The sequence below is a fragment of the Coenobita brevimanus genome, chromosome 116 (assembly GCF_032717465.1).
Source record: "Coenobita brevimanus isolate Jiangsu-jjx chromosome 116, ASM3271746v2, whole genome shotgun sequence".
Classification (NCBI taxonomy): Eukaryota; Metazoa; Arthropoda; class Malacostraca; order Decapoda; family Coenobitidae; genus Coenobita; species Coenobita brevimanus.
In genome coordinates this window covers 36,257,138-36,265,430 of record NC_137069.1, presented here as the reverse complement: position 1 = coordinate 36,265,430, position 8,293 = coordinate 36,257,138, and positions in this window count along the sequence as shown.

Sequence of the window (8,293 nt, the reverse complement as noted above, 5' to 3'; positions counted from 1 at the left end):
CGTGTGGGATACCTGTTTGTCTATCTGTCTGTCTATCTATTCATCCCTAAATCAATGTTTATAGTGTTTATTGTGTTTATGTGTATTTTCATTGCAGTGGTGCATCAGTGGATTTTTATGACAGCTTGTGGGATAGCTGTCTATTTATTTATCTCTTCCAAAATCAATGTTTATAGTGATTACAGTGTTTATATATATTTTCAAAACAGGTGCGTTTGTGGATTTTTAAGAAAGCCTATGAGATACCTGCCTGCCTATCTATATGTCTATCTATCTATCTCTTCATTCCCAAATCAATGTTTATAGTGTTTATTGTGTATATATTTTCAAGACAGTCGTGCATCAGTGGATTTTTATAAGAACTGTGGGATGTTTATTTTCATATTTATTCTAATTCTTCGATATTTCCACTACTGTCTCCCCCAAGATTTAAATGTTTATTGTGTTTATATTATGGTGCATCAGTGAATTTTTATAAGAACCTGTGCGATGTTTAGTTTGAATTTTATACCAACTCTCCGATATTTCCACTGCTGTCGCCCCCAAGCGCTTGTACTTCTCAAACCCTCGTCTTATATTGTCTTAGGAACGACCCTCGCTGTCTCCTAAGTCCACTCTGTACTTACCCCTCTCTCTCTCTCTCTCCATTAAATCGTCTTTCCCCTTCTTCATTCTTATGCATGGCTTGTTTTTACATTTCTTCCTCCTCCTTCTCCTCCTCCTCCTCACCTTCTTTCTTCTCGTCTTCATCTTTTTCTTTATTCTACTCTTTCGCCCTCTTCATTTTCCTCCTCTTCGTCCTCCTGCTTCATCTTTCTCTTTCATCGTCATCATCATCATTATCAATATTGTCGATCTGTTCATCACCACCATCATCATCGTTATCATCATTATCATCATTCTCCATTCTACTTTGTCTCTTCACTTCCTCTTCCTCCTCCTACCTCTCCTCCTCCCCCTGCTCTTCCTCCTCCTCCTCCTCCTCCTCCCGATCATCCTGTCTTCCTAATGTTGTCGGAAAGAGTGTACCCTCTGTTCTTCTACTCGCAGTCTTCCTTTTCCTCTTCCTTTCCCTCCCCTTCCCCTTCATCCTCTTCCTCTTCTTCTCCTCCCCACCGTTCTCTTCCTCTACTCCTCCCCTCCATTCTCTTCTTCTTCCTCCTCTCTTATACCTCTTCTAATCTTCCCTTCCCTCCCCTTCCCTTTCATCTCTCCTCTTCTCTTCCTCCCTCCCCTTCCTCCTTTTCTTCTCCTTCCATCTTCATTTCCCTTCATCTCTCTCCTTCCCTCCTCTTCCTCTCCCTCCCTCTGACTCCACTTTTCTCCTTCCCTTACTTCTTCCCCACTTCCCCTTTTCTCTTTTCCCCTCCTTCCCCTCTTCTCTTTTCCCCTCGCAATCGGTAGAGTCCCTCCGGACCCAGGTTCAGATCCCCGCTGGGGCAGGGAACAGTTTAAGGATTGGAATTTCATAAAATCAGGCTTTACTGATCTACCAGAAGACCCGCCGACATGTCATAAAACTACCTCCGCTAATACCAGTCCTACATGAGGCAGCTCTACCATGTATTCAATATGGACGGTGGGTGTTAGCTCCGAAGTGGTGACATGTGGAGGTGTATGGTATGTAGGAGAACTACTGGGCCTTGGGAGCAGGCTGTTAAGCCTATGCCCAGAGTCGGACACACACACACACACACACACACACACACACACACACACACACACACAAACTATTTCTCTTTCTTCCCAACCTTCTTTTCCCTTCTATCCTTTCTTCCTTCCCCTTCTCTTCTCCATCCTCCCTTTTCACCTGCCCTCTTTCTCTCCCTCTCCCCTCGCCTCTCCTTCCTCTTTCTTCTTCTCTGTTTCCCTCATCCTCTTCCCGTCTCCCCCCCTCACTCTCACCCCTCTCCTCCTCCCCACCCTCCCCCACTGTGCTCCCTTCCTCTCACTCTTCCTTCCTCACCCATCCCTTTATTCTTCCCTCCCCCCCTTTCCTTGCCCTTCTTCTCCCTTCCTCATCCTTTCTCTTCTCTTCCTTTTAACTTTCCTTCTCCTCTCCTTATTTATTTCTTCCTCTCCCCTTCCCCTCCCTCCCACCTCTTCTCCCATATTCCCCTCTTTTCCCCCTCTCCCCTTTACAACCTTCCACTCTTTCTCCTCCTCTTCCTCTCTTCTCCTCCCCTTCCTCTCTTCCTCTCTTTCTCCTCCCATTTCTTTTTCCCTCCTCCTCTTCCTCCTCATTTACTTCTATTCCTCCCCCTCTCTTCTTTCCATTCTTTCTCTCTTTCTCCTCCTCTCTTTCCTCTCTTCTCGTCCATTTCCTCCTTTCTCCTCCATTTCTTCCTTTCTCCTCTCCCTCTCACCCATGTTGTAACTTTCACTGATCACCGGCTCCTCCTCCTCCTCCTCCTCCTCTCTTCCTTGTATTTATTATTCCCTTCCTCCTACCTCCTCCTCCTCCTCCCTTTATTTAATGCTTTTCCCTTTTTCAATACTTCTATTATTCTGGTCTCTCTCTCTCTCTCTCTCTCTCTCTCTCTCTCTCTCTCTCTCTCTCTCTCTCTCATTCCTTTTATTTTTAATGGTATTTTTTCCTGTGTCATCATCCTACATCTCTCTCTCTCTCTCTCTCTCTCTCTCATTCCTTTTATTTTTAATGGTATTTTTTCCTGTGTCATCATCCTACATCTCTCTCTTTCTCTCTCTCTCTCTCTCTCTCTCTCTCTCTCTCTCTCTCTCTCTCTCTCTCTCTCTCTCTCTCTCTCTCTCCAAGACACCCCGTAAACTTAACGTACTATCACGATCCAAAGTTTCTTTACCCCCCTGAGTGGAGGAAGGTCGAAGCCAAGGTTGAAGAAATGACGGGCCACCGAACACAGGCCAGTTCATGATGGAGGGGTTCACTAACCTGAAGCTTAGGATAATAAGAATCACCCGGATGAAACACACGAGCCTATTTATGAATCACGGTATCATGAACCATTATTAGGCTTGTATACTGGCAGTGTCCGATCATCTGGTCTTGCTACAACCTTGGCTTCGACCTTCTTCCAATCAGGGGGATAAAGAAACTTTGGATCGTGATAGTACCTATACAGAGCGTCGCGTCACGTCGTTATATTTTTATCTATGTATTAAATGCAAATACAGTAGTAAAAGCACAGACCAGGATCTGCACCGATAGCCCTGAGTTAGAGGTCACTACTCCTACTTTCGACCTGTGATGGACTGTGAATCACTGAGGGTCCCTGTTAGTTAAGTGACCATCATAGGGATTTTTTTTTAATGTACCAGGGGTCACTGCTTCAGGAGGTAACTTGTGTACTTGTCCCGCATGGGAAAGTTCCTTGTCTCAGTGGAGTGAACGGAGCTGGGGCCTGATTGACAACTGCCTACCTTAAAAGCGCCAGGCAAGGCTGCCGCACAACCCTTGAACATCCACACTGTGCATTATGCAATTTCCACGCTGTGTGCAGGCGCCCCGTCAACAAAATGTACCCGTACATAATGCCGTGCATTTGTTATTTATCCATCCTCCTTTGGTACTTTCTCTTTCAAACTGGTAGCTTGTAGATAAAGTATTATAGAAAGCAACTTTTCCTTTTCAGTATTTCCCATGAAATATCAACGTAAACTTTTCCATGCTGCATGGTGGTCCCTCTCACTTTTTCCTGACAGTTTTAACTGGAGGGTTTGGAGGCGGGGGGAGCCTTCTTGCTTTACTATCCTTATCCTTCAGCATGTAGATTTAGATCTTGTGGTCAAAGTCTACTCTGTAACAAGCAGCCTCGAAAGAACCATAAGGTCTCTTGTTGTTTGCATTCCTTCCTCTCTTTTCCTTCTCTCCACACTGCCTCCCTCTTCTGCTTCTTCCTCGTCGTGCTTCTCCTACTTTCGTTTCCTTCCTTCTCTCTCCCACTTCCATTGTCCTCACTTCCCTCTCCTCATTCCTTCCTTCATTTCTTCCTCTCTTCCTCATTCCTCTCCTTCTCCTTCTCCTTCTCCCTCTCTTAAATTCCTTCTCCCTCCCCTTCCTTGAGCTTTCCTCCCTGTCTGTTCCTTCCTCCCCCCTTCTTTACTCCTTCCTCTAATCCTCCTCTCCCTTCTCTTCCTCTAATCTTCCTCTCCCTTCTCTTCCTCTAATCCTCCTCTCCCTTCTCTTCCTCTAATCCTCCTCTGCCTTCCTTCCTCCTTATCCTGCCTCTGCCCCGGTCCCTCCTTCCCACTTTATTGCTTCCTATGAGATTTCCGAGGACAAGCCAGAATACCTCACTGCTTCCTCTACGGGGGTTGCAAAAACAGCAACACATCAAACACAAGGACAGACATAGATACACACACACACCGCTCGCTGGTGCAGTGGTAACGTTCTCGCTTGCCAACTGGTGGACGGGAGTTCGTGCCTCGCTCAGGTTGCGAAAAGTTTCACTGACGAAGTGGGTAGTTACTGTCCCCCTAGATCAAGGGGACGGGTGTGTGGGTGTGCGAAGGTCACAGCCTTGCCCTTAGATCGGACTATATGAGCTCTCAGCTCCCTTCCGGGAGGGTAAAAGCTGACGATCACGGCCATCAAGTGATCCTGACTGACCCGGACACGGTGAATTACACACACACACACACACATACACACACTTATCTATCTGTCTATCTGTCTATTTATCTATCTATCCATCTATATGTCTATATCTATATACAGTATATATATATCTATCTATCTATCTATCTATATATATATATATATATATATATATATATATATATATATATATATATATATATATATATATATATATATATATATATATATATATTGTTACGGAACAGAGAAAGATAATGTACACATTAAGTGAGAATACTAAGAGTCACTACTGTCCCGTAAAGTTCCAGGTTCAAAACAAAAGAGTTAGGTAAAATTACAAGTTGAAGTTTAATGCACAAACTAACAACAAAACATTCAGGACTCATAAGGATAATGTAAAGGCAAAAAACAGGTTAAATATATGGTTAACTGCAATAGCCTCTATTAACACGAAATTAGCAAGAGTAAATTTATCTAAGTCAGCCGTGATAAAATGAAAATACACTGGGTAATGCTCAGTTAATGCAAGATAAATTATTAGATACAAAATATTATTAATGATGATGGACATAAAGATCCTTACTTGAATTACAAAAACTTCACTAGGCCTACAAATTAAACTTATGCTATACAGTACAAGAACAAAATGCAACAACACTTATACTCAAATTACACAGCTGCTAGATGGTTGGAGACTTCCTGAGCACTCAATAATAACTGTACAGGGGAGGACAGAGATGTGAACAAAATGAGGAGCAGATCTAAGTAGCAATGATGCAGAGACTGAGCTCATTATATAGGGGCCAGCAGAGCTTGATACAACTTGGAAGAAGGACGCGCAAATGAAGCCATGGGGACAAAGAGTTGACAATCCCGCACTGAACAACAGAAAGGACGACTTACTCTACTATAACGGTAGAAGGGGGGAACTGAGGCAGAACACGCTCGTGATCAAACATGCAGCATACTGTGCGTTAAAATTTCACAAAGGTTGATGAAATCATAGGCTATGTAACACCTCCCCACAAAGAAAAAGAAATTTACAAAGGAAATTTCTTATTACTCTAAAACAATCTGTCTAAAGTCTAGATAAGCAATCTGCAATAACATTTTCTTTCCCCTTGACATGTTGTATGTCTAATGAATACTCCTGAAGAAGTAGACTCCATCTTGTCAATCTCTGATTTTTATCTTTAAACTTACTAAGGAATTTCAGTGGGTTATGATCGGTATAAATGACTATGGGGTCAAAACCAGAACACAAATAAAATGAGAAATGCTGTAAACCCAAAATCAAGGCCAAAAGCTCTTTCTCAATAGTGGAGTAGTTCTTTTGAGGTGGAGTGAACTTCTTACTGTAGTAAGATACAGGGTGTTCAATACCCTGATCATCCTCTTGCAGCAAAACAGCCCCAGCTCCTATATCACTTGCATCAACAGACATCTTAAAAGGCTTAGCAAAATTTGGAGTAGCGAGCACTGGCTGACTTAATAGGATAGCTTTTAGTTTGTTGAAAGAGGATTCACAGTTATCGGTCCAGACAAATTTAACTCCCTTTTTCAGTAGGTCTGTAAGTGGTGATACAAGAATAGAAAAGTTAAGAACAAATCTCCTGTAATAACCTACCATTCCCAAAAATCTTTGTAGCTCTTTCCTACTTTTAGGTCTGGGAAGATCACTTATAACCTGAACCTTAGCTGCTGGTGGTGCAACATGTCCATCACCAATTACATACCCAAGGTACTGAACTTTAGCTTGACCAAACGCACACTTTAATAAATTAGCTACAAGATTAGCATGAACCAAACGCTCAAGAAATTTACTGACATGGCATAGGTGATCTTTCCAGTTGTCACTGAAGATTAATACATCATCAATATAAACAACACACCCTGCCAAACCCTCTGTTACAACATTCATGAGCTTCTGAAATGTGGCTGGTGCATTCTTCATACCATATGGCATTACCGAACATGCAAAAGTCTTTCCTAGTGTTACAAAACATGAGATCTCCCTAGCACGTTCAGTCATAGGTACTTGCCAGTATCCCTTTAACAAATCAAACTTACTTATGTACCTAGCCTTTCCGATCTTGTCTATGCAATCTTCCACACGAGGGAGAGGGTAAGTGTCTGTTTTGGTTATCTGATTAACACGTCTGTAGTCAATGCAAAGCCGCTGTGACCCACCTGGCTTAGGGACTAGAGTGACAGGAGAACTCCACTCGCTCTGACAGGGCTCAATCATCTTGTGGTCCAACAGGTAGCCAAGCTCCTTCTCGATGAGAGGAACTTTCACTGGGTTCACACGGTAAGGAGGCAATTTAATTGGCTTTGCGTCTCCAACATCGACATCATGCATCAACACAGTGGTTCTTCCTGGAGTGGCACGGAACACTTGCGGGTACTCCTGCAGTAATGCCGAAAACTCCTGCCTTTCCTCGGGGGGTGGATGAGAAAGCATAGTCTGGAGATCATTCATGATATCAGGATTCTTCCCCAAACTATCACTCAGGCTCATGCTGCATGGGATAGCTTCACTTGCAGACTCGGGTGGAACAGCTACAGTGCAGACTGGATTATTTTCGTCCCGCCTGTGATATAACTTTAGCATGTTGATGTGACAAAGTTGCTTGTTCTTTCTACGATCTGGTGTGGCGATGACATAGCTGACATCACTGAGTTTCTTCTCCACGAAATAAGGACCACTAAACTTGGCTTGAAGAGGTTGCCCATGAACTGGTAGGAGAATCAAAACGTGATCTCCTGGCTGAAAGTGGCGTAACCTGGACTTCCTATCACACCAAGTCTTCATCTTCTCCTGAGCAGCTCCTAAATTCTCTCTCACCAGCTGTAAAGCAGTGGACAGCCGTTCTTTGAACTTCATCACATACTCCAGCAGGTTGACATCATCTTCCTCCGACAGCCAGCATTCCTTGAGTAGCTTAAGGGGTCCTCTTACTTCATGGCCAAACAGTAGTTCAAAAGGTGAGAAGCCCAGTGATTCATTTGGAGATTCTCTTGCGGCAAATACGACAAATGGAAGACCTTTATCCCAGTCTTTCTGATGTTCCAAACAGTATTTCTTGAGCATCGATTTGAGTGTTTGATGATATCTCTCCAACGCTCCTTGGGTCTGGGGATGGTAAGCTGAAGACGTGATCTGGGTGATGCCCAACTCTTTCAGAGACTACTTGAAAACGTTTGACATGAAATTACTTCCCCGGTCTGACTGTACCTCCTTGGGCAGACCAAACTTTGTGAAGAACCCTAGCATTTCCTTAACCACGTTCTTTGCTGAGATATTTCTAAGTGGAATGTCTTCAGGATAACGAGTAGCCATATCAATCAGGGTCAACACATAAGAAAATCCTGAAGAAGTCTTAGGAAAAGGGCCCACGATATCCACCAACACACGGGTGAAAGGCGCCTCAAAAGGAGGAATGGGAACTAGAGGTACAACCTTTTCGGTCTGATTACACTTCCCCACAACTTGACAGGTGAGACAAGACTTACAATACCAGGAAACATCCCTGAAGATATGAAGGGGGAAACCTGTACTGTACACAGGAAAAATCATCTGGTAAATTACCAATATGCTGGGAATCGAACCAGGGACTCTCAGATGAGAGCCAGGCAGCATACCACTACACCACGACCAGGTAAAAGTTAACTCACGTTGTCACAATCTTGTAACCAACGTCCCTCCGC